This window comes from Aethalodelphis obliquidens, unplaced genomic scaffold (assembly GCF_003676395.1).
Source record: "Aethalodelphis obliquidens isolate GAN/ISIS:26980383/991018 unplaced genomic scaffold, ASM367639v1 scaffold43, whole genome shotgun sequence".
NCBI lineage: Eukaryota > Metazoa > Chordata > Mammalia > Artiodactyla > Delphinidae > Aethalodelphis > Aethalodelphis obliquidens.
In genome coordinates, this window is record NW_020837987.1 from 16,466,725 (window position 1) to 16,490,730 (window position 24,006).

Below are 24,006 nucleotides of genomic sequence, written 5' to 3' on the forward strand. Positions count from 1 at the left end.
TTTCTGTGCAGGTGTCCTTTCTGTGCAGTTAACTGATGGGCTGGATTTGTTACTGACCTGGGTTCTTGGACTCTAATCAGTAGAAATTGATAACAGGCCAGACGAAGAATTCAGGCAAAGCTTTATTGGGACTCCTGCTGCAGCACAAGTGAGCGAGAACAAGAAACAGGTGCCCTTGCTCGCCCCCTGATGGGGGGTGGTGGTTTTGCTCTCAGCACCTCAGAAGTGGCAGTTGGGTTTTGGCCTTTTTGTTTCTTATTGTTCATAAGCTGTTTGCCCAAGCTGTGCATGTATGCAGTTATTTTTAGTGCCTTATGGCTTCTTTGTATTCCTTGTTCAGGACACCTCTGTCCAGGTGCAGGCACTGTAGTCAGGGGCCCCAGGTTCCAGCCTTTTCCAGACTGATGTGAAACTTTGTTCCCACAGAACCCATGTGTTCATGATGAAGAGATTGTTAGGGCTTATCTCCACGGGTGACCCTCTTTCTTGTTTTTCTGGAGGAGTAACTGTTTGTAATTTCATATTTTTTGACTGTAATGTTTTCTGGAAAAGAGGAATTAAACGTTTGAATTTGATTAAACCATGAAAGAGAAGCTTCTCTTGCTCAGGAATATGAAAGGTAATCTGGAATTAGGACATTTAAACCCTTTCTACCTAAACCTATCCAGGCTGCCACTTCTACCCAGTTCTGCTCACCTAACTCAGATTTCTTAAGGGTAACTTGGTAAAATTTCTCCCCCTCCGAGCCTCAGTGTACCCACCTGTGACATGGAGAAGATAGAGGAGACCAGTTTGCCCGGTTATAACTGAATTTTTAAACACGTTCCAGTCTACCAACAATTATGAAAAAACACTTAAAAAAAGAGGCAGGGGCATAGGCCCAGAGTTGGAGGCATACCTTTTTCTCAGCTTGTCTGTATCAGGAGTAAATCATAAGTTTGATTGCATCATCTCTTGGCATTAAATCCTTTTATGGTTTCCCATCACCCTCGGGACAAACTGTTCAATATCGCTCCAGCAGGGAGCTCTGGAGATGGGGTGGCCCCCCAAATTTGCTCCCAATTATTGTATCAGATGGTAACTCCATTCACAATCCCTGTTGATCCAGGGGGCAGAGACTTAGCTCAGTCAATTCCACGTCCTCCTCTTAGCTTTCAAAAAATGGGGGAAGAATTTCTGTCACCACATGGTGCTTTTTAAAATAGCTATTATTAACAGTACTATTTTCCTCTCCCCCTTTCTACTGTGGCTCATGCCATCCTTTTCTAAATTTGATGTATCCTCACACTTGTTTTAACTTAATCTCAGAACCCAGTGGATATATTTTTTAAAATATTTATTTGGCTGCGTCTGGTCTTAGTGGCAGCACATGGGATCTTTAGTCGTGGTGTACAGACTCTTAGTTGCGGCATGTGGGATCTAGTTCGCTGACCAGGGATCGAACCCAGGCCCCCTGCATTGGGAGCACGGAGTGTTAGCCACTGGACCATCAGGGAGGTCCCTGGATATTTTTTTTTTTTTTTTTTTTTGCGGTACGCGGGCCTCTCACTGTTGGGGCCTCTCCCGTTGTGGAGCACAGGCTCCGGACGCGCAGGCTCAGCGGCTGTGGCTCACGGGCCCAGCCGCTCCGCGGCATGTGGAATCTTCCCGGACCGGGCACGAACCCGTGTCCCCTGCATCGGCAGGTGGACTCTCAACCACTGTGCCACCAGGGAAGCCCCCTGGATATTTTTTAAATTTCCAGATTGTTTTCCCTCTAAATTTTATTGTTTAGATTATGAGGTTTATATGCTTTTTATCCTAACTTGGAACTATTCTTTGATGTCTGGTAAATAACTTTCCAGTATTTCACTATGCGTGTGGTTAAGGATGTTGATAATCTTTTAACACTCAAAACCTAGTTTAACTAGTTTAACATTCAGTAGCTGCTTTCTTCCCTTAAGTGATTTGCTAAATTAGTGAGCTCTGAGCTGAAGGCTCCAGCTAAGCAGATGCTCCCCTCTAATCCCCTTTATCCTTTCTGTGCAGATGTTGAAGGATGGGCTGGAGTTTTTGTTTGTTTTTAATTTTTTGGCCACGCCACACGGCGTGTGGGATCTTAGTTCCCTGACCAGGGATAGAACCCGCACCCCTGCAGTGGAAGCGTGGAGTCTTAACTACTGGACCACCAGGGATGTCCCAGGATGGGCTGGATTGATGTGGAATTTTGTTCCAACAGAGCCCATGTGTTCATGATGAAGAGACTGCTCAGAGTTCATCTCTACAAGTGACTCTCTTTCATGGTTTCCTGGAGTAATAACTATTTATAATTTTGTATTTTTTATTCTGTTTTTTTGGGGAGTGGAGGAATTAAATGTTTGGGTTTGATTAAACCCCTGAAAGAGAAGCTTCTCTTGCTCAGGAATATGGAAGTTAATCTGGAATTAGGACAAACGCTTTGTATTTAAACTTATCCAGGCCACCACTTACACTCAGTTCTGCTCACTCAACTCAGACTTCTTCAGGGTAACTTGGTAAAATTACTTCCCCTCTGAGTCTCATGTGCCACCTGTACCATGGAGAAGATAGAGCAGACCAGGTTTTCAGAGTCTGAGCAAATGGGATCCCTGAAATGATTTTGAAAATTGGTCTTGTGTTTGCATTTGGCAGGTTTTTTGGATGTGTGCCCAGTTATCATTAGAATTTGAAACATGTCCCAGTCCTCCAACAATAATGAAATCCACTAAGAGGCAGGCGCATAAGCCCAGAGAAAGAGGCATGACTATCAGCTTCTTTCTCTATCTATGAATCGTGGGGTAAATCTTTTTTCTTTTTTCTTTGAGACCTGTGATGGTTTCATAGCGTATGCAGATGTCAAATCACTGTTTAGTATATTTGAAACATGTATTGTACATCAATTATACTTCAAAAAAATAGAAAAAAGCTAATGTGTCTTAAGAATACATTGATATAAATGCAACATTCGATATCAATATCATAAAAACAGATGGTTGGTTCTTCATCTCTTCAATAGAATATTCTGTTTTGGACTTTGGGCCAAATTTTAGGAAGAACCTTTGACAACGTAGGATGCCTATATGAGAAAGCAGAACCGGGCCAAAGGACCTGAGACAACTTTCTGAATAACTGCTTGATTACAATCTTCACATAAACACTGGAGCACTGTAACTGAGTTCAAGAAACAATATTTATTGGCTTATGATGTTTGTCATAAAAAAATACACAGTATGTTTTACTGAAGGCAGAGGTTATGAAGAAAAGATTAGACCATGTGGAAACGTGTAGTGTTGGATGTGTTGCTGTGTGTGTCCACGCTAATCAGTATCAACGAGAGTATGAGTGGGCAGGTAATGCAGTCAAATGGAGAACAGTTCCTACTCCGATTACATTGAGGGGGTAAGAAGGCTACTTGTTGAAGATAGAAAATACCTCATCAGTATGGACTACCCTAGCTCCTTAGGTATTATTATATCCTCATATTCAATGACCTGGGTCCAGTCCCAGCTGGCATAAGATCCACTTTTTAAATAGTGCTCGAGAGTGAACTGATGAGGATGATTATAATTTTTGTGACTTTCTGTTTGAATTAAAAAAAAAAAATCCCACAAGGACTCAGAGGCAAAGAATATTCAAATCAAATTTCACTGCAAAGTAAAGGAGCTGTTACAGTGGAGGATTCCTGGACTGAATGTCAATATTATGACATAGTGTTAGTGCGTTTCGTGTTTGGTAATGCAATCATTGTTGCTTCTGTTGTGGTCATCCATTTCCAATGCCTGGTGTCAGTTTATTTATCTCTTGTAAAAATAAAATACAGTATGTGTGTGTGTGTGTGTGTGTGTGTGTGTGTGTGAAAAATAAATAAATAAAAATAAATAAATAAATAGTGCTCGAAGTTGCACCAGTGGATGTGTTGGGAGCCACATCCTTGTACCTGCTGGTATACAGACAAATTTTAGCACTAGTAATCCAGTAGGAAGGTAATAAAATTATATTCATAATAAAATGATATTACTATGAAATGATATTGCTGTAAACGCAATGACATCTTCCAACTGGTGTATGCTTACTTCTGCTTCTGCACTTATACCTCTGCTCATTCAATCTCAACAACTTATTTTCAGTGAGACACTGAAACACAGGTATTTCTTTCCTAATAATTATGCTTTCATCAAGTGTTACATGATTAAGGATATCGTCTCGGGAGTTCCCTGGTGGTCCAGTGGCTAAGACTCCGCACTGCCAATGCAGGGAGTCTGGGTTCAATCCCTGGTCAGGGAACTAGATCCCACATGTTTCAACTAAAGCTTTTGCATGCCACAAGTAAAAAGATCCCACGTGCCGCAACTAAGACCCGACGCAGCCAAATAAATAAATAAATACAATTTTGAAAAAAGGATATCGTCTTACCACTCAAGCGCCTTGTTTCAAATGGCCTATAAGCAGACCCCACCGAATGATGAGGAGCTGGGTAAGTCAGTTACCATAAGGTGGGCTTTCAAATTATGTTCAGAAGAGATCTCAGGAGGTGGCTGCCAGCATGTGGAACCGAATGCAAGCTACCAGAGTGGAAAACATGTTCCCTGTTACACAGAGCTTACATTCTTTTAGTGAAAATAGATATGTGAATATTTTTAAACATACCTTGTTAAATGAAATAACAGAAGCATGCGTAAACTGCAGAGGTGAATGATTCTTTCTGGGTGGGATTAAATGGGACCGTTAGGGGAAGAGAAAGAATCAGGAGAGGCAGCTCTTACAGCCATTTCATCTTAGTTTATTTTTATTTTTCAAGTTGGATTTAAATAGTTTATATTAATTCAACAGCTAATGAAGGAGAAGCAGCATTCCAAAATAAAGAAAGTAAGTGTATTGTCAGGGTGGAGAAGAGGATATTAGCATCCTGCAATGTTGCTTGGACGCAGAGCGTGACGCAGAGAGTGAAAGAAGTGCAGGCAAAGCAGGGGTCCTGTCACCAGGGGACTCACGACATAGTCTCTCCTAAGGAGCTTGATTTGATCCTGTTGACACAAAGAGGTCATTGAGAGGCTAAAACAAGATACTAATAGGTCAGTGTTGCATTTTAAATAGTGAACCCTCATAAGTGTGTGGATTATGGATTGAAGGAAGAAGAAATCACAGGCAAGGGAAACTTCACAGATCTTTGAAATTATCTGAGTGACACGTGAGGATGCGTGTGGGGTAGAAAGCGTCATATGAAAGGAAAGGATGAATTTGAAACCTATTGAGAAGGTAGAGTCTGTGTCATTTGATGATTTACTAGATGTAGGTAAGAGTAATTGAAGATGATACATTGTTCCCTGGAAGAATAGATACTGTGCCACTAATTAAGTTGAAGAAACAAGTATAATTACAGGTTTTAGGGTAAATCTTAAATTTAATTGTGTCATCTCTTGGCATTAAACCCTTTTAGGGTTTCCCATCACCTTCAGGACAAAAATCTGAAGTCTTCAGTATAGCTTCAGGGAGCTCTGGAGCTGGGGTGGCCCTTTGGAGTTGCTCCCACTTGTGGGATGGGACAAGCATCCTATCCTGCATCAGCCAGTCACTGGATGCCGGCTTCCTCGGGAGGAGCCAGGGGCTGGGACGAGGCACTTGCCTCTGGCTGAGGGCCAAGTGGACAAGGACGGCGCAGTTGCAGCGCTGGGCGTTCCAGCAGCAGCAGGGAGGGCTTCCTGAAGAAGTGGGTGACGGGCTCACCGACTGGGCTCCTTACAGGAGGTTGTTTGCCTGCATCCCTCCTGTTGCTGCGGCCTTCTCTCCCCCGAATTAAGGTTCTCCCTGTGTGTATACTTGTGGCGCGGGGGGGGGGGGTATGTTGATTCTAAGCATTTAAGAACGTGTTTTTGTCACACAGAATAATCCTACCTGAGAAAGAAGCTCAGAGGAAGAGGAGAGAAAGGAGAAGGAATGGCCCTTTCCCAGGTGAAAGTCATACTCTTTGTGGACTGTTCTCTCCTTCCTAAAATGACACGTTTTGGACGCGCTGAGCTTCTTGGTCTCTGAAGGTTCCTGTCTAAAATATTTACTCACACACAGGGCCTTCCCTCAGTCTCCTGTCACCTCCCTGCAGATTCCATGGCACTGTGACCCAGTGACGGGGAACTTGGGAAGAGCCCCCTTTCAGGTGGTCATCCGTGAAAGGTTTTATACTCAGGTGTGGATCGGAGATGGGGAGTCGGCTCTGGTGTCAATGAGGTAGGGCAGTGAGGATTGTGTAGTGCACCCTTCTGAGTGCCCCTTCATCTCCACGTAACCCAGGATGAAAGCGACTACATGTGTAAGTGATGTACTACTGTGCACAGATATCCGAGGAGGTCTGGGAAGGAGGACTGATATGGGGAAACTTGCTTTGTCAGATTTTATTAGTGCCTTTGAAATAAAAGGAGTGAATCAGTTTTTCACTGAATCAGTAAAAGTTTTTCACTCTAAAATACCAGTACTGTAAAGTAGAATGGGAAGTTGAGAAACAGAAATAAATAATAGGGTGTTATCTAAGAATAAGGGTTTTAAAAATTATTCACAGCACGTTCATCTTACAGAGACCCTCCTGTTCATGTAGGGACTCTCATGCAGCATGTGTTTTTTTTGTTTATTTATTTATTTTAAAAGATTTATTTATTTATTTATTTAGGCTGTGCCAGGTCTTCGTTGCAGCATGTGGGATCTTTGGTTGCAGCATGCGGGATCTTTTTTAGTTGCGGCATGCATGTGGGATCTAGTTCCCCAACCAGGGATTGAACCTAGGTCCCCTGCATTGGGAGCGTGGGGTCTTACTACCCACTGAACCACCAGGGAAGTCCCAGCATGTGTTTTAGATAAAGATGGTTATAATTTAGCCAAGACATAGGAGCACAAATTTCTGTCATCAGATAGACTGGAGCCAAATTATGATTCTACTGCTTGTTGTTCAGTGTTATATTTTTTTGTTTTAAACACTTCATAGATATAGTTTTGTAATTCAGCTTCACACAGCGATGCAGTTTAGAGACTAAGAAGTAAAATATCCCCTTCCCGGTCGCATCTTAACACCATCACTTACTGTCTCCATCAGAAACCACAGTTCATTCTCAGTGCAGATCTTACAGCAGTACATTTATATATGGAAATGTGATTTTAGAAAATATTCTTTACTAAATATTTTGTTATGGTATTTTATTCTTCAAATTTAAATATCTACATATCATGTATCTTAGACTTGTTTTCATGAACAGACATAGAGATGACTTTCTTTTTTGTATCCTCAGTGGAGCATTCTCTTAATGAAGATAAATGGGTCCTTTACAGTTTTTACCGTTATAAGAAAAGGCCAGGACTTCCCTGGTGGTCCAGTGGTTAAGAATCCACCTTCCAATGCAGGGGACGCAGGTTTGATCCCTGGTTGGGGAACTAAGATCCCATATGCCGTGGAGCAGCGGAGCCCCTGCACCACAACTACTGAGCCTGTGCACTCTAGAGCCCATCCGCCACAACTAGAGAGGCTGCGTGCCACAACAGTTGTCCGTGTGCCACAACTAAGACCTGATGTAGCCAAATAAGTAAATAAATTTATTATTATTTAAAAAAAAAAGCCACAGTGGCTGCTTCTGAGCATGCCGACTTTACTACAGTTGTCTAAGAATTTCTCCAGAATGGGAAGCTTGAGCATGATTATCGGGTTAATGATGGTGTTCATAAGGAAGCACAGATACTATAGTTACCAAATAAAGATTTTTTTTTTTTTTTTTTTGCGGTACGCGGGCCTCTCACTGTTGTGGCCTCTCCCGTTGCGGAGCACAGGCTCCGGACGCGCAGGCTCAGCGGCCATGGCTCACGGGCCCAGCCGCTCCGCGGCATGTGGGATCTTCCCAAACCGGCGCACGAACCTGCGTCCCCTGCATCGGCGGGCGGACTCTCAACCACTGCGCCACCAGGGAAGCCCCTAAAGATTTTAAATCAACTGTCTGAATCGTACTCAGAGACTTAAGGGGAACCATGGACAGAGAACTAAAAGAAAGTAGGAGAAAACTTGTTTCAAGAAACAGAAAATATCAAAAAAGAGAATTAGAAATTCTAGAGCTGAAAAGTACCACAACTGAAATTGAGAATTCACTAGAGGATTTCAACAGCAGATTGACAATCAGAATAAAGAATCAGTGAACCTGAACATAGGTTAATTGGAATTATCCACTCTGAATAGAAGAACGGTGGTAAAAAGAAACATGAACAGAGACTAAGAAACTTTTGAGACATTCCCAAGAATACCAGTATACACATAATAGGAGTCCTAGAAGGAAAGGAGAAACAGGAAAGGGCAGAAATAATATCTGAAGAAATAAGAGCTGAAAAACCTCACAAATTTATTAAAAATGTGAACCTGCAAATCCAAGAAAGTCAATGAACTCCAAGTATGATAAATTCATAGAGAGCTTGGGCAAGACACATAGTCAATTGTTAAAATACAAAACAAGAATGTAGAGAGTAGCAAGACAGAAATGACTTCTCATGTACAAAGATGCTTAATAAAATTAACAGCCTCTTTCTCAGAAACTGTGGATGCCAGGAAGGAATCTGATGATATATTTAAATTTCAAAAGATTAAAAAAAATTCATTATCAGGCAAACTATGCTTTAAAATTGATAATGAAATTTAGAGACTCCTAGATAAACAAAAGCTGAGGAAGTTCACACTGACAGACTTATACTACATGAAACACTAAATGGAATTCTTGAGGCCAAAATGAAGGGCTACTAGCAGTACCTCAAAGGCACAGGAACAAATAAAGAACAGTGGTAATATAACTACATAGGTGTATATAAAAGGCAGTATTACTGTATTTTTTGGTTTATAACTCATTTTTTAACCTGAATTAAAAGGCAAATATGTAAACAATCATTATAAATCTGTTATTGAATGCAAAATGTATAAAGAAGTAATTTTTGACAATAACAATATAAAGGGAGACAGGATATATATATAAAATATATAATCTGCAGGGTGACCACTAAGAAAATAATTTTAACATATACAGAAATGTGAATATGAAGGGAATCAAAATGTTATGCATGTACAGACATACACAAAGAAGGAAACAAGAGGAATTACAAGACCAAGAAAATATTGGACATACAGAAAGCAAATAGCTAAATAGCAAAAGTAATTCCTCCCTTGTTTATTGGGTACTTTTAATATAAGTAGATCAAACTCTTCATTACAAGTCAATGATTGCAAGAATTTTTATAAAATGATTCTACTGTATCTTTCTACAGAATGCTTGCTTTAAGATACTCAAATAGGTTGAAAGTGAAAGGATAGGAAAAAACATTGTGGAAATAGTTACCAATCTTAGCTACACTAATGTCAGATTAAATAAACTTTAAGTCATAAAATTGTTACCAAAGAAGTTTAAGGATATTTTTATATATATATATAATTATATATATGTATATACATATATATAAGGTACATGTAACGTATATGTATTTATATACAAAAAAGAGTCAATTCATCAAGAAGATGAAACAACTGTAAACAATATATACATAAGTACAAATCCCCACATTTTTTGAAGCAGAATTTGAGGAGAGATAGTTCAACTATAATAGTTGGAGACCTCAAAATACTCTCCTTTTAAACTTTTTTTTTTGGCTGTGTTGGGTCTTCGTTGCTGCACACGGGCTTTCTCTAGTTTTGGCGAGCGGGGGCTACTCTTCATTGCGGTGTACGGGCTTCTCATTGCGGTGGCTTCACTTGCTGCGAAGCATGGGCTCTAGGCACATGGGCTTCAGTAGTTGCAGCCTGCAGGCTCAGTAGCCGCAGCATACGGGCTCTAGGGCAGGTGGGCTTCAGTAGTTGTGGCACTCAGGCTCAGTAGTTGTGGCGCGCAGGCTCAGTAGTTGTGGCTCACGGGCTCTAGAGTGCAGGCTCAGTAGTTGTGGTTGCATGGGTTTAGTTGCTCCACGGCATGTGGGATCTTCCCAAACCAGGGACCGAACCCGTGTCCCCTGCATTGGCAGGTGGATTCTTAACCACTGGACCACCAGGGAGTTCCCTCAGTACTCTCCTTTTAATAACCAGACAGGAGCTCAATAAGGAAATAAAGGACTGAGCAAAACTGTAAACCAAGCAAACACTGTAGACCTAAGAGAAATATACAGAACACTCCGTATAACAAAAACAGAGTGTACTCAAAACTAGGAATAGAAGGGATTATCTTTGGTCTTAAAAAGGATATTTATTAAAATCTCACAGTTAACATCATACTCATTGTTAAAGATGGAAAGCTTTCCCATGTAATCAGGAAGAAGCAAGTGTGGGGACGCATTTTGGCACTATATGTCAACATTTTACTGAATATCTAGCCAGATAAATTAGACCCAAAAAAAGAAAGAAAGAAAAGTCAAAATTAAAAAAGAAGTCAAACTATATTCACAGAAAACATGCTCTTATATGTAAAAACATCTGAACAATCCTTAAAAAGACCATTAGTGATAATAAACAAATTCACTGAGGTTATAGAATACAGTATCAGTACCCAATATTCAGTAGTATTTCTGTACACGAGCAATAAACATTGAAAGTAAGTGAAACAATTCCATTTACAAGACCATCAAAAAGAATAAGAATATAACCAAGGAACTGGAAGATTTGTACAATGAAAACTAAAAGTATTGCTTAAAGAATTGAAGGAAAATTTAAATAAATGTCAAGATATCCTTTGTTGATTGTAAGACTTAGAGTAGTTAAGATGGCAGTACTAACCAAAGTGTTATAAGGATTGACAGCAATCCATGTCAAAATCCCCGCAGCCTTTTCTGTACAAGTGAGAACCTGACCCTTAAATTCATTTTGAATTAGTAAGGACCCCAAATACCCAAAATAAGTGTGAAAAAGAGTAAAGTTGGAGGACTTACACTCCCAACATCGAACCTTACTGCAAACCATGGATAAACAAAACTGGTTCCAGCTTGAGAAGAGTAACATAGATCAAAATGATAGACTGAGAGTCCACAAATAAACCCGTATGTCTGTAGCCTATTCCTTTTCACACGGTGCCAGAAACATTCAAGGAAAAAAAGTCTCTTAAAAAGTAGTCTCTCCAGTTGTACTGGGACAACTGGATATCCATGTGAAAGAGAGTGAAATTGGACCTGTGCCTCTCACCATATAAATCAGTCAATTCAAAAGGAATCAAAGACTAAGCATGACAGGTAAAACTATAATACCCTTAAGTGAAAGCATAGGGATAAATCTTCATGATGTGAACTGACAGTGGATTTTTTTTTAGATAGGACACTGAAAGCAAAAGATAGAAAGACAAAATAGATAAGTTGAGCTTCACCAAAATTAATAATATTTGTACACTGAAGGACACTGTCACATAACTGAAAACATAATCTACCAAGTGGGAGGAAGTATTTCCAAATCACATATCTGGTGTCTATTATCTAGAATATATGAAGAACTCCTATACGTCAAGAACCAAAATACAAAGAACCTAATTATAAAATAAGCAAAGGACTTTAATAGACCTTTCTTCACAGAAGACAGAGAAGTAACCAAGAAGCAAACAGATGTTCAATGAAATTAGTCATTAATAAAATGCAAAATCAAAACTACCATGAGATATAATTTCACACCTGATACGATGACTATAATAAAACAGAATAACAAGTTTTGGTAAAGATGTAGAGAAGTTAGAATCCTGATAAGTTGCTGGTAAAGTGTTGTAGCCATCGTGGAAAACAAAACCATGTGACCTAGTGATTCCACTGCTAGATAAATACCAAAAAGAATTGAGAACAGATAATTCAAACATATACTTCTGCATGAATGTTCCAGCAGCATGGGGCTTCCCTGGTGGCACAGTGGTTGAGAATCCGCCTGCCAGTGCAGGCGACACGGGTTCAAGCCCTGGTCCGGGAAGATACCACATGCCGCGGAGCAACTAAGCCTGTGCGCCACAACTACTGAGCCTGTGCTCTAGAGTCTGCGAGCCTGAGCTGCTGAAGCCTGTGTGCCTAGGGCCCGTGCTCCACAACAAAGAGAAACGACTGCAATGAGAAGCCTGCACACCGCAATGAAGAGTAGCCCCTGCTTGCCACAACTAAAGAAAGCCCGCGCACAGCAACAAAGACCCAACACAGCCAAAAATTAATCAAAAAAAAGAAAAAGAAAGTTCCAGCAGCAGTGTTAGTAATAGACAAAAGGTGGTTATAACCCAAATGTCCACCAAGGGATGAGTGAATAACCTGTGGTTTACTCATGCAGTGGAATATTACTCGGCCATGAAAAGGAATGTGGTACTGATACATAACTGTACTGAGCATGGCTGAGCCAAAAAAATTATTCACAGTGAAAGAAACCAGACAAAAGGTCACATTTTATACCATCCCAGTTATATGGAAATATCCCAAACAGGTACATCCACTGAGACAAAGCATTAGTGGTGTCCAGGGACTGAGGCAAATGGGGGAGAAAGAAGCAACTGCTGAAATGGGTAAAGGATTTCCTTTGGGGATGACTGAAATATTTTTGAACAAGAAAGAGGTGATGTTTGTTCAACATTATAAATGTACTAAATGCCACTGAACGCTACTTTAAAAATGGCTGACTTTATGTTGTATGCATTTCACCTCGGTTACATAAAGAGAAGCGTAACTTGCTCAAAATTATCTTACATGGATCAGTCAGAATATTCACTCCAGCCAAGTCAATCCTTACGCGTCTGTTTCTGTAAGTTTGTGTCAAACTCAGAAATCTCTCCTTGTCAACTTGGTAAAATGTGCTTTCCTTTCAGGGACTGTTTATGTTCAAGGATGTGGCCATCACGTTCTCTCAGGAGGAGTGGGAATGCCTGGACCCTGCTCAGAGGGCCTTGTACAGGGACGTGATGCTGGAGACCTACAGGAACCTGCTCTCCCTGGGTGAGGATAATTTCCCTCTGAAAGTCGGTAACTACTTTTGTATATCTTTGCATTTCCCCTTGGGAGTCTTTTAGGAGTCCCTAGCATGCTTGCGAGAGTTTCAGATCCCTTCAAGAGAGTGATTGAAGCTGTTTGTATTCAGAATGAAAGGCTTCATAAAGTGGCTTATGACTAACTTCCCCTTTCTTCAGAAGTTTGGCACATGCTTGATTAGTGGTGGTTTGTAGAATGTTAGCAGTCTGAACGCCTTATGGCAAATTTAAAAACATTTCAGTCTGTGGTTTTACTCTTGAGCTTCTGATTCAGTGGTTCTTGGAAGGGTGCTAGATGTCTACACATTTTAAATCATCTCTAAACATTCAGGAGGCAGTCAGTCGGTTACTTGTTGAAACACTTTTCTAGATCCATCTATAATATCCTTTCTTCTTAGCTGAACAAAGCACTAAGTATAGCATTATCATGTTGAGTTTTTTTTTATAAATTGAAATCTCTTTTGAGGTGAACAGTATTTTCACTATGGAACAAGGGGAAGAGCCCTGATCTGTGGAAAGTGAAGTGAAAATACGGAAAAATACAGAGAGGTCAGGATGTATTACTGTTGTTATTTTTTTTGGGCCTCACCATGCTGCTTGTGGGATCTTAGTTCCCCGACCAGGGGTTGAACCCAGGCCCTCGGCAGTGAAAGCACAGAGTCCTAACCACTGGACTGACAGGGAATTCCTGGTCAGAATATATTTAGATGTGAACTTAAATGAGAGCTCAGATGGGCACAGAGCAAGCTTCTTCATTAGATATTCTTTGAGAAGTTCTCCTCAAATGGGAAAGAACCATGGGAAAATAAAAGTCCATTTCATATGAGTTCTCAAAGGAAATTTAACCCTGCACAAGCATCCTTATCACTGTGTTACTCAAATATATACAAGTTTAAACTTGCACTCTGCTATGGTACTCCAGCTCATTCAAAGCCAAAGCAAAGGCTTTATCATGACCTATAACACTCTACTATCTGGCCCCTCCTACCATTTTGATGTCTTGGTTTGAGAGGGATGGAAAGTCCTCTTTCCCCTTCATCTCTTGGTTTTCAGTTAATACATATCAGAGCTAAGTCCCCTATAGTTCTGACCCCAGGACCTATTTAGTTTTCCTCCACATTTTATAGTTTTGGGAGAACTTCTCAGGGGATAGACAAAATAGCTGGTCTTCCACTGTATCTGGGGTGCCATGCATCTTCTGGGGCTGGGTCAGGCCTTCTCTGCCTGTTCAGGCTCCTGAGCCATTTTTTCAGTTTGCCACACGTATGTAAAGAGGAATGGGGTGCACATTTTGAGGTTGTTACTCAGAAGTAATGTAATGACTACAGCCTGAGATCCTCTTTGATCCCAGCTGCTGCATGGTAGTATATCTCAGTCTTTCAGGCGTTCACCCTCCTACAGCCTGTGGGTAGAGCATGCCACCCCTTCTCAAGAGGACCACAATTTGACCCTGTCATTTTTTTCTCATATCTTGTATTTTTCTCCCTCTTCCAGCTCTCTGCCTAGTACTGGAACGTAAAATGACCTTAGTCGTTCTGACTTCTTTCTCTCTTCTAAGATTTTGCCTCTGAAACTTTTTTTTTGATTTTAATTAAAAAAAAATTATTTGGCTGTGTTGGGTTTTCGTTGCGGCACGTGGACTTTCTCCAGTTGCAGCGAGCGGGGGCTACTCTTCGTTGCAGTGTGAGGGCTTCTCATTGTGGTGGCTTCTCTTGTTGCGGAGCACAGGCTCTAGGCATGTGGGCTTCAGTAGTTGCAGCAGCAGGCTCAGTAGTTGCAGCACGGGGGCTCAGTAGGTGCGGCACGTGGGCTCTAGGGTGTGGGGGCTTCAGCAGTTGTGGCACATGGGCTTAGTTGCTCCGTGGCATGTGGGATCTTCCTGGACCAGGGATCAAACCCATGTCCCCTGCATTGTCAGGCAGATTCTTAACCACTGTGCCACCAGGGAAGTCCCTGAAACTTGTTTTTTAAACACAAATTCCAGGGGTCTAAAGTTTCAATCTCTCTTTGCGCCTTTAGTTCATAGGCAGCTTATGGTGGACACTTTGATGCAGGGGGTTTACTGTTTAAGAGAAGATTCTTGGAGCAAAACACTGAACAATATGTTACAATATTATCCTGCTCTACATGCAGAAATGTTTCTTGAAGCCACTGGATAGAGTGGTCAGCATGTCCAAGAAACTAAGGTAGAAAGTATCAGGAGACCCTGACCGATAAGAACCTCCAGTTGTCCTTCTAGTTCTTGTGGAGTTTAACAATGCCTCTCTAGGGCAGGGTGACAATGTGGGTAGGAAACAATATGGTCATCAACTTTGAGGTGGCAATAAAAGGTGTAGGAACTTATCCTAAGGAGAACAGTGTCCAAGTTCACAACCTCATACCTGTGAGACTAATTAAACTACTGTTCATGCCACATTGTTAATCCTGTGTGTGCCGTCCTTCATTCACTTTCAACAAATACGATTTTGACATGTTTTATTGAGGAAGCTTATAAATTTGAAGGGTGCTGACATGTTTTCTTTTTTTTAATTAAAAAATTTTTTTTAATTTTATACAATTTTTAAAGGCTACCTTCCATTTACAGTTATTACAAAATATTGGCTATATTCCCTGTATTGTACAACACATCCTTGAGCCTATCTTACACCCAATAGTTTGTCCCTCCCACTCTCCCACCTCTATATTGCCCGTCCCCTGCTGTAACCACTAGTTATATCTCTGCATCTGCTGCTTTTTTGTTGTATTCAGTAATTTGTTATATTTTAAAATTCTACATATAAGTGATACCATACAGTATTTATCTTTCTCTGTCTGACTTACTTCACTTAGCATAATACCTTTCAAGTACATCCATGTTGCTGCACATGGCAAAATTTCATTCTTTTCTATGACTATTATTCCACTGTGTGTGTGTGTGTGTGTGTGTGTACAGCACATTTTTTTTAATCCATTTGTCTGTTGATGGACCCCGAGGCTGCTTCCATATCTTGGCAATTGTAAATAATGCTGCTATGAACATTGGGGTGCATGTTTTTTTGAATTACTGTTTTGGGGCTTTTTTGGATATATACCCAGGATTGGAATTGCTGGGTTATATGGTAATTGTAGCTTTAGTTTTATGAGAAAACCTCCATACTGTTTTGCTAAGTGGCTGCACGAATTTAAATTCCCACCAGCACTGTAGAAGGGTTCCCTTTTCTCCATATCCTTGCCAGCACTTTCTCTGTTCTTTTTGATGGTAGCCATTCTGACAGGTGTGAGGGGATATCATTTAGTTTGGATTTGCTTTTCCCTGATGGTTAGCGATGTTGAACATCTTTTCATGTACTTGTTGGCCATCTGCATTTCTACTTTAGAAAAACGACTGTTCAGTTCTTGTGCCCTTTTTAAAATCGGGTTGTATGTTTTTTTGATGTAATGTTGTATGAGCTGTTTAAATATGTTGGATATTAATCCCTTATCATTTATATCATTTGCAAATATTTTCTCCCATTTAGTAGGTTGTCTTTTCCTTTTGTTGATGGTTTCCTTTGTTGTGCAAAAGCTTTTAAATTTAATTAGGTCCCATTTGTTTACTTTTGCTTTTATTTCCATTACTTTAGGAGATGAATCCCCAAAAATACTGCTGCAATTTGCAGAGTGTTCTGCCTGTTTTCCTCTCGGAGTTTTACAGTATATGGTCTTATATTGAGGTCTTTAATTCATTTTGAGTTTATTTTTGTATATGGTTTTAGGGAATGTACTAATTTCATTCTTTTACATGTAGCTGTACAGTTTTCTGAGCACCACTTGTTTGAAGAGACTGTCTTCTGCATTTTATATTCTTGCCTCCTTTGTGGTAGATTAATTGAACATGAGTACCTGGATTTTTTTATAGGCTCTCTCTTGTTCCACAGATCTATGTGTTTCGTTTTGCCAGTGCCATACAGTTTCAATTACTGTAGCTTGTAGTATAGTCCCTAGGAAGCATGATTCCTCCATCTCTGTTCTTCTTTCTCAAGATTGTTTGGCTATTTGGGGTCCTTTGTGTTTCCATACAAATTAAAAAAATTTTTTTTTCTAGTTCTGTGAAAAATGCCATTGGTGGTGTGATAGGGATTACATTGAATCTGTAGATTCCCTTAGGTAGTAGTATGGTCATTTTAACAATATTGATTCTTCCAATCCAGGAACACAGTATTCTTTCCATCCTTTTGTGTCATCTTCAGTTTCTTTCATCTGTGTCTTGTAGTTTTCGGAGTACAGGTATTTTGCCTTCTTAGGTAGGTTTATTCCTAGGTTTTATTCTTTTTGATGTGATGGTAAATGGGATTGTTTTCTTAATTTTCTCATTCTAATACTTCATTATTAGTTTATAGAAATGCAGCAGATTTCTGTATATTAATTATGTATCCTATAACTTTACGGAATTCATTGATGTGCTCCAGTAGTTTTCTGGTGGTGTCCTCAGGCTTTTCTACGTACAGTATCATGTCATCTGCAAAGAGTGATAGTTTTACTTCTTCCTTTCCAACTTGTATTCCTTCTATTTCTTTTTCTTCTCTGATTGTTGTGATAATTTATTCAAAATTATGTTGAATAAAAGTGGCCTCAGTGGGCATCCTCGTCTCATTCCTGATCTTAGAGGAAATGCTTTCAGCTTTTCACCATTGAATATGTTAGCTATGGGTTTGTTATATATGGGCTTTATTATGTTGAGGTATGTTCCCTCTGTGCCTGCTTTTTGGAGAGTTTTTGTTTTATCATAGATGTTGAGTTTTACCAAAAGGTTTTCCAGCATCTATTGAGATGATCATAAGATTTTTATTCTTTTTCTTATGATCAGTATTTTTTTTTAATTACTTTATTTATTTATGGCTGTGTTGGGTCTTCGTTTCTGTGCGACGGCTTTCTCTAGTTGTGGCAAGTGGGGGCCAGTCTTCATCGCAGTGCGCGGGCCTCTCACTATCGTGGCCTCTCTTGTTGCGGAGCAAGGCTCCAGACGCGCAGGCTCAGCAATTGTGGCTCACGGGCCTACTTGCTCCGCGGCATGTGGGCTCTTCCCAGACCAGGGCTTGAACCCGTGTCCCCTGCATTGGCAGGCAGATTCTCAACCACTGCGCCACCAGGGAAGCCCTATGATCAGTATTTTTTTAATTGAAGTATAGTTGATTTACAGTGTTGTGTTAATTTCTGCTGTACAGCAGTGATTTAGTTATTTTTATATATATATATATATATATATATATTCTTTTTTTAATGTACTTTTCCATTATGGTTTATCATAGGATATTGAATATAGTTCTTCGTACTATACAGTAGGACCTTGTTGTTTTATCCAGTCTATATATAAAAGCTTACATATTCTAACCCCAACCTCCTACTCCACCCCTTCTCCAACCCCATCCCCCTTGGCAACCACTAGCCTGTTCTCTATATCTGTGATTCTGTTGCTGTTTCATAGATAGGTTCATTTGTGTCATATTTTAGATTCCATATATAAGTAATAACATATGATATTTGTCTTTCTCTTTCTGACTTACTTCACTTAGTATGATAATCTCTAGTTGCATCCATGTTGCTGCAGATGGCATTATTTCATTCCTTTTTATGGCTGAGTAGTATTCCATTGTATATATGTACCACAACTTCTTCATAAATTCTTCTGTTGATGGACACTTAGGGTGTTTCCATGTCTTGGCTATTGTGAATAGTACTATGGACATAGGGGTTCATGTGTCTTTTTGAATTATAGTTTTGTCTAGATATATGTCCAGGACTGGGATTGCTGGATCATATGGTAATTCTATTTTTAGTTTTCGGAGGAACCTCCATACTTTTTTCCACAGTAGCTGCACCAACTTACATTACCACCAACAGTGTAGGGTTCCCTTTTTCCATACCCTCTCCAGCATTTGTTATTTGTAGAATTTTTAAGGATGGCCGTCCTGACTGGTATGAGGTGGTACCTCATTTTAGTTTTGATTTGCATTTCTCTAATAATGCGCAATGTTGAGGATCTTTTCATGTGCCTACTAGCCATTTTTTCTTTGAAGAAATGTCTATTTAGGTACTCTGCCCATTTTTCAACTGGGTTGTTTTTGTGTTGTTGAGTTGTATGAGCTGTTTGTATATTTGGAAACTAAGCCCTTGTCGATTGCATTGTTTGCAAATATTTTCTCCCATTCTGTAGGTTGTCTTTCCGTTTTATTGATGGTTTTCTTTGCTATGCAAAATCTTGTAAGTTTGATTAGGTCCCATTTGTTTCTTTTTCCTTTTATTTCTATTGCCTTGGGAGACTGACCTAAGAAAACATTGGTACAATTTATGTCAGGGAATGTTTTGTCTGTGTTCTCTTTTAGGAGTTTTATGGTGTCATGTCTTATGTTTAAGTCCTTAAGCCATTTTGAGTTTATTTTTGTGTATGGTGAAAGGGTGTGTTCTAACTTCACTGATTTACATGTGGCTGTCCAACTTTCCCAACACTACTTGCTGAAGAGAATGTCTTTTTCCCACTGTATATTCTTGCCTCCTTTGTTGAAGATGAATTGACCATAGGCATGTGGGTTTATTTCTGGGCTCTCTCTTCTGTTCCATTGATACATATGTCTGTTTTTGTGCCAGTACCATGCTGTTTGATTACTGTAGCTTTGTAGTATTGTCTGAAGTCTGTGATGATTATGCCTCCTGCTTTGTTCTTTTTCTTCAGGACTGCTTTGGCAATTCTGGTTTTTTTATGGTTCCACATTTATTTTGTTTGGGACTCTCTTTACTTCCTGTACCTGGATATCTGTTTCCATTTTTGGGTTTGGAAATTTTTCGGCCATAATTTCTTCGAATACATTTTCGATCCCCTTTTCTCTTTCTTCCCCTCCGGAATCCCTATTATATACAGATTGGCACACTTTATTATATCCCACAGATCTCTTATATTGCTTTTATTTTATTTTTTCCTTTGGTTTCCTGTCTGCTGTCATGATTGTGTGATTTCCATTATTCTATCCTTCAGGTCACTTATTCTTTCTTCTGCATTATTTATTGGGCAGCTGATTGCCTTTAGCTCAGCTTTCGTATGTGCAAATGAGTTTTCTAGTTTTTATTGGTTCCTCTTAATAGTTTGTAGTTCCTTTTTACAGTACTCTGCATTTCTGTTGATAGCCTTTATTAATTCCTTCAGTATTTTCAGAATCTTCTTTTTGAAGTCGGTGTCTATTAGACTGAAGAGATCTGTTTCATTGTTTGTTGTTTCAAGGGAATTCTCTTGGTCTTTTAACTGGGAGTGGTTCCTCTACTTTTTCATTTTAATTATATTTGTCTTACCCTGTGAGTTTAGGAGAAGCAACTGTCTACTGTGGTCTTCGAGGGCTATTTGTATGTGGGGGTTGTGTGGGCTTAATATATTTGGTGCAAGGGCTGTTTTTAGTATGGATGCCTGTCGCGTGTGTCATCAGTGTGTGAGAATCGTTATCTTCTTGATAGGGGATGTGCAGGTGAGGTGGCTGGTGTCGGGTCCTGGGGTTTTAGGCAGCAGTGGTGGCTCAGGTGCACCCCCTGAGCATGTAATGGGAACGGAGGTGGCTTGTGACCATTCCTGGAGTCCAGGTGGGTAGTGGTGGCAGCTCCTGACCACTTCTGTGTGGGTGGCAGAGGCGGATCATGACGAGCCCTGGAGCCAGCACAGGTGGTGTCCTGTTCTCTGAGAGCAGGCACGTGCACAGGGGAAAAGGGTATGATGGTGAGTCACCCCTTCCCTCACACACCCCTCAAACAATGGTGCCTCACCTCTAAGGCACCCCAGGCTTCCTCCACATACACCCTCAGTTGTGGTTGCACCAGAATCCAGTCTCCCCGTGCCCCGCCCCCCCCAGGCCTGTTTCCACACAACCATCCCCAGTCCTCTTCCCAGGCCTGATCACCAGAGCCTGAGTTCCAGCTCCCAGGATGTGCATCTCAGGCTGGGAAGTGCAGGGCAGTGGCACTGACTATGTGCTTCTCCTTCCACTCTGGCTGCCTCAAACCATCTGCTGCGTTCTCCTTGGAGGCTCTGAAGCTCCCCTTCTGTCTCAGCAGATCTCCCTGCCAGTGAGGGGGCTTCCCAGGGTGCAGGAACCTTCCCTCTTTCACAGCTCCCTCCCAGGGGCGCAGGTCCTGTCCTGACTGCTTCCTCACTTCCTTTTCTTTTTTTTTTTCCTACCCAGTTATGTGGAGAGTTTCTTGCCCTTTCAGCAGCCTGAGTTGGTCTGCCAGCATTCAGTAGATATTATGTGAGAATCGTTCCCCATGGAGATGTATTTTTCATGTATTTGTGGGAGAAGGTGAGCTTCACATCCTACTGCTCCACCATCTTGGTTGCTCCTTCTGGTTTTTATTTTTCAGTTTGTTAATGTGTTGTATCATATTGATTGATTTGCAGATATTGAAAAATCCTTTCAGCCTGGGATAAACTCCACTTGATCATGATCTATGATCTTTTTAATGTATTGTTGGATTCGGTTTGCTAGTATCTTGTTGAGCATTTTTGCATCTATGTTCATTGGTGATACTGGCCTGTAATTTTCTTTTTTTGTGATATCTTTGTCTGGTTTTGGTATCAATGTGATGCTGGCCTCATTTTTTTTTTTTAATTGAAGTGTAGTTGATTTACAATGTTCTGTTAATTTGTGCTGTATAGCAAAGTGATTAGGTTACACATATATGTACATTTTATATTCTTTTCCATTAAGGTTTATCACAGGATATTGCATACAGTTGCCTGTGCTATAATAGTAGGACCTTGTTGTTTATCCATTCTATATATAATAGTTTGCATCTGCTAAACCCAGACTCCCAGTCCATCCCTCCTGTGCCCCCTCTTCCCCTTGGAAACCACAGGTCTGTTCTCTATGTCTGTGAGTCTGTTTCACAGATAAGTTCATTTGTGTCATATCTTAGATTCCACCTATAAATGATGTCATATGGTATTTGCCTTTCTTTTTCTGACTTACTTCACTTAGTATGATAATCTTGAAGTCCATCCGTGTTTTTGCAAATGGCAAAATTTCATTCTTTTTTATGGTAGAGTAATATTTCATTGTATGTACATACTACAGTATCTTTATCCATTCATCTGCTGATGGACATTTAAGTTCCTTCTATGTCTTGGCTATTGTAAATAGTGCTGGTATGAACATTACAGTGCATATATGTTTTTGAATTATAATTTTCTCCAGATATATGCCCAGGAGTGGTATTACAGAATCATAAGGTAACTCTATTTTTAGTTTTTTAAGGCACCTCCATACTGTTTTCCGTAGTGGCTGTACCAGTTTACATTTCCACCGACAGTTTAGGAGGGTTCCTTTTTCTCGCACCCTCTTCAGAATTTATTATTAGTAGACTTTTTGATAATAGCCTTTCTGACCAGAATGGGGTGATAACTTCATTGTAGTTTTGATTTTCATTTGTCTAATAATTAGTGATGTCAAGCATTTTTTCATGTGCCTTTGGTCATCTGTATGTCTTCTCTGGTGAAATGTCTATTTAGATCTTCTGCCCATTTTTTAATTAAGATTTTGTGTTTGTTTTTTTGATACTGGGCTGTTTGTATATTTTGGAAATTAATCCATTGTGGGTCACATCTTTTGAAAATATTTTCTCCCATTCTGTAGAGTAGTCTTTTCGTTTTGTTTATGGTTTCCTTTGCTGTGCAAAAACTGTTAAGTTTAATTAGGTCCCCTTTGTTTTTATTTCCATTGGTCTAGGAGACAGATTCAAAAAGATACTGCTGTGATTTATGTCAAAGAGTGTTCTGCCTATATTTTCCTCTAACAGTTTTATAGTATCTGGTCTTAACATTCAGGTCTTTAATCCATTTTTAGTTTATTTTTGTATATGGTGTTAGAGAATGTTCTAATTTCATTCTTTTACATGTAGCTGTCCAGGTTTCCCAGCACCATTTATTTTTATTTATTTATTTATTTATTAATTTTTTTTTTTTGCGGTATGTGGGCCTCTCACTGTTGTGGCCTCTACCGTTGCGGAGCACAGGCTCTGGACGCGCAGGCCCAGCGGCCACGGCCCACGGGCCCAGCTGCTCCGCGGCACGTGGGATCTTCCTGGACCGGAGCATGAACCCGTGTCCCCTGCATTGGCAGGCGGACTCTCAACCACTGCACCACCAGGGAAGCCCTCAGCACCATTTATTGAAGAGATTATCTTTTCTCCATTGTATATTCTTGCCTCCTTTGTGGTAGATTAATTGACCATAGGTATGTGGGTTTATTTCTGGGCTTTCTATCCTGTTCCATTGATCCATGTCTTTTTTTGTGTATGCCAGTACCATACTGTTTCAGTTACTGTAGTTTGTAGTTTAGTCCTTAGGGAGCCTGATTCTTCCAGGTCTGTTCTTCTTTTTCATGATTGCTTCAGCTATTTGTCTTTTGTGTTTCCATACAAATAAAAAAAATTTTTTTTCTAGTTCTGTGAAAAATGCAATTGGTAATTTGATACGTATTGCATTGAATCTGTAGATTGCTTTGGGTAGTATAGGCATTTTGGCAATATTGATTCTTCCAATCCAGGAACATGGTATATCTTTCCATCTCTTTCTGTCCTCTTCAGTTTTTTTCATCAGTGTCTTACAGTTTTCAGAATACAGTTCTTTTGCCTCCTTAGGCAGGTTTATTCCTAGGTATTTTTTTATTCTTGATGTGATGGTAAATGGGACTGTTTTCTTAATTTCTCTTTCTGATCTTTCGTTTTTTGTGTATAGAAATGCAACAGATTTCTGTGTATTAATTTTGTATCCTGCAACTTTACTGAATTCAACTAGTAGTTTTCTGATGGTGTCTTTAGGCTTTTCTATGTATAGTATCATGTAATCTACAAACAATGACACTTTTACTTCTTCCTTTCCATGGATTTCTTTTATGGCTAGGACTTCCAAAATTATGAATAAAAATGGTAAGAATGGGCATCTTTGTGTTGTTCTTGGTCTTAGAGGAAATGCTTTCAGCTTTCCACTGTTGACTGTAATGTTAGCTGTGGGTTTGTTACATATGACTTTTATCATGGTATCTTCCCTCTATGC

The 24,006-nt window shown here is 40.0% G+C and overlaps 1 protein-coding gene, 1 long non-coding RNA gene and 1 pseudogene across 2 annotated transcripts in view; 2 read left to right on the top strand and 1 right to left on the bottom strand.

The window, feature by feature from the left end:
• LOC113605711 (zinc finger protein 480-like) overlaps positions 1-24,006 on the bottom strand; it is a 73,594-nt gene that overhangs the window by 3,584 nt on the left and 46,004 nt on the right. The gene's annotated exons all lie outside the window — the stretch shown is intronic.
• The window catches only part of LOC113605704 (zinc finger protein 677-like), a 39,505-nt pseudogene that overhangs the window by 753 nt on the left and 14,746 nt on the right, over positions 1-24,006 (top strand).
• Positions 2,830-4,078, top strand: LOC113605719 (uncharacterized). The gene is made up of 2 exons (XR_003427317.1): positions 2,830-3,540; positions 3,897-4,078. It is a non-coding gene; the product is annotated as an uncharacterized LOC113605719 (long non-coding RNA).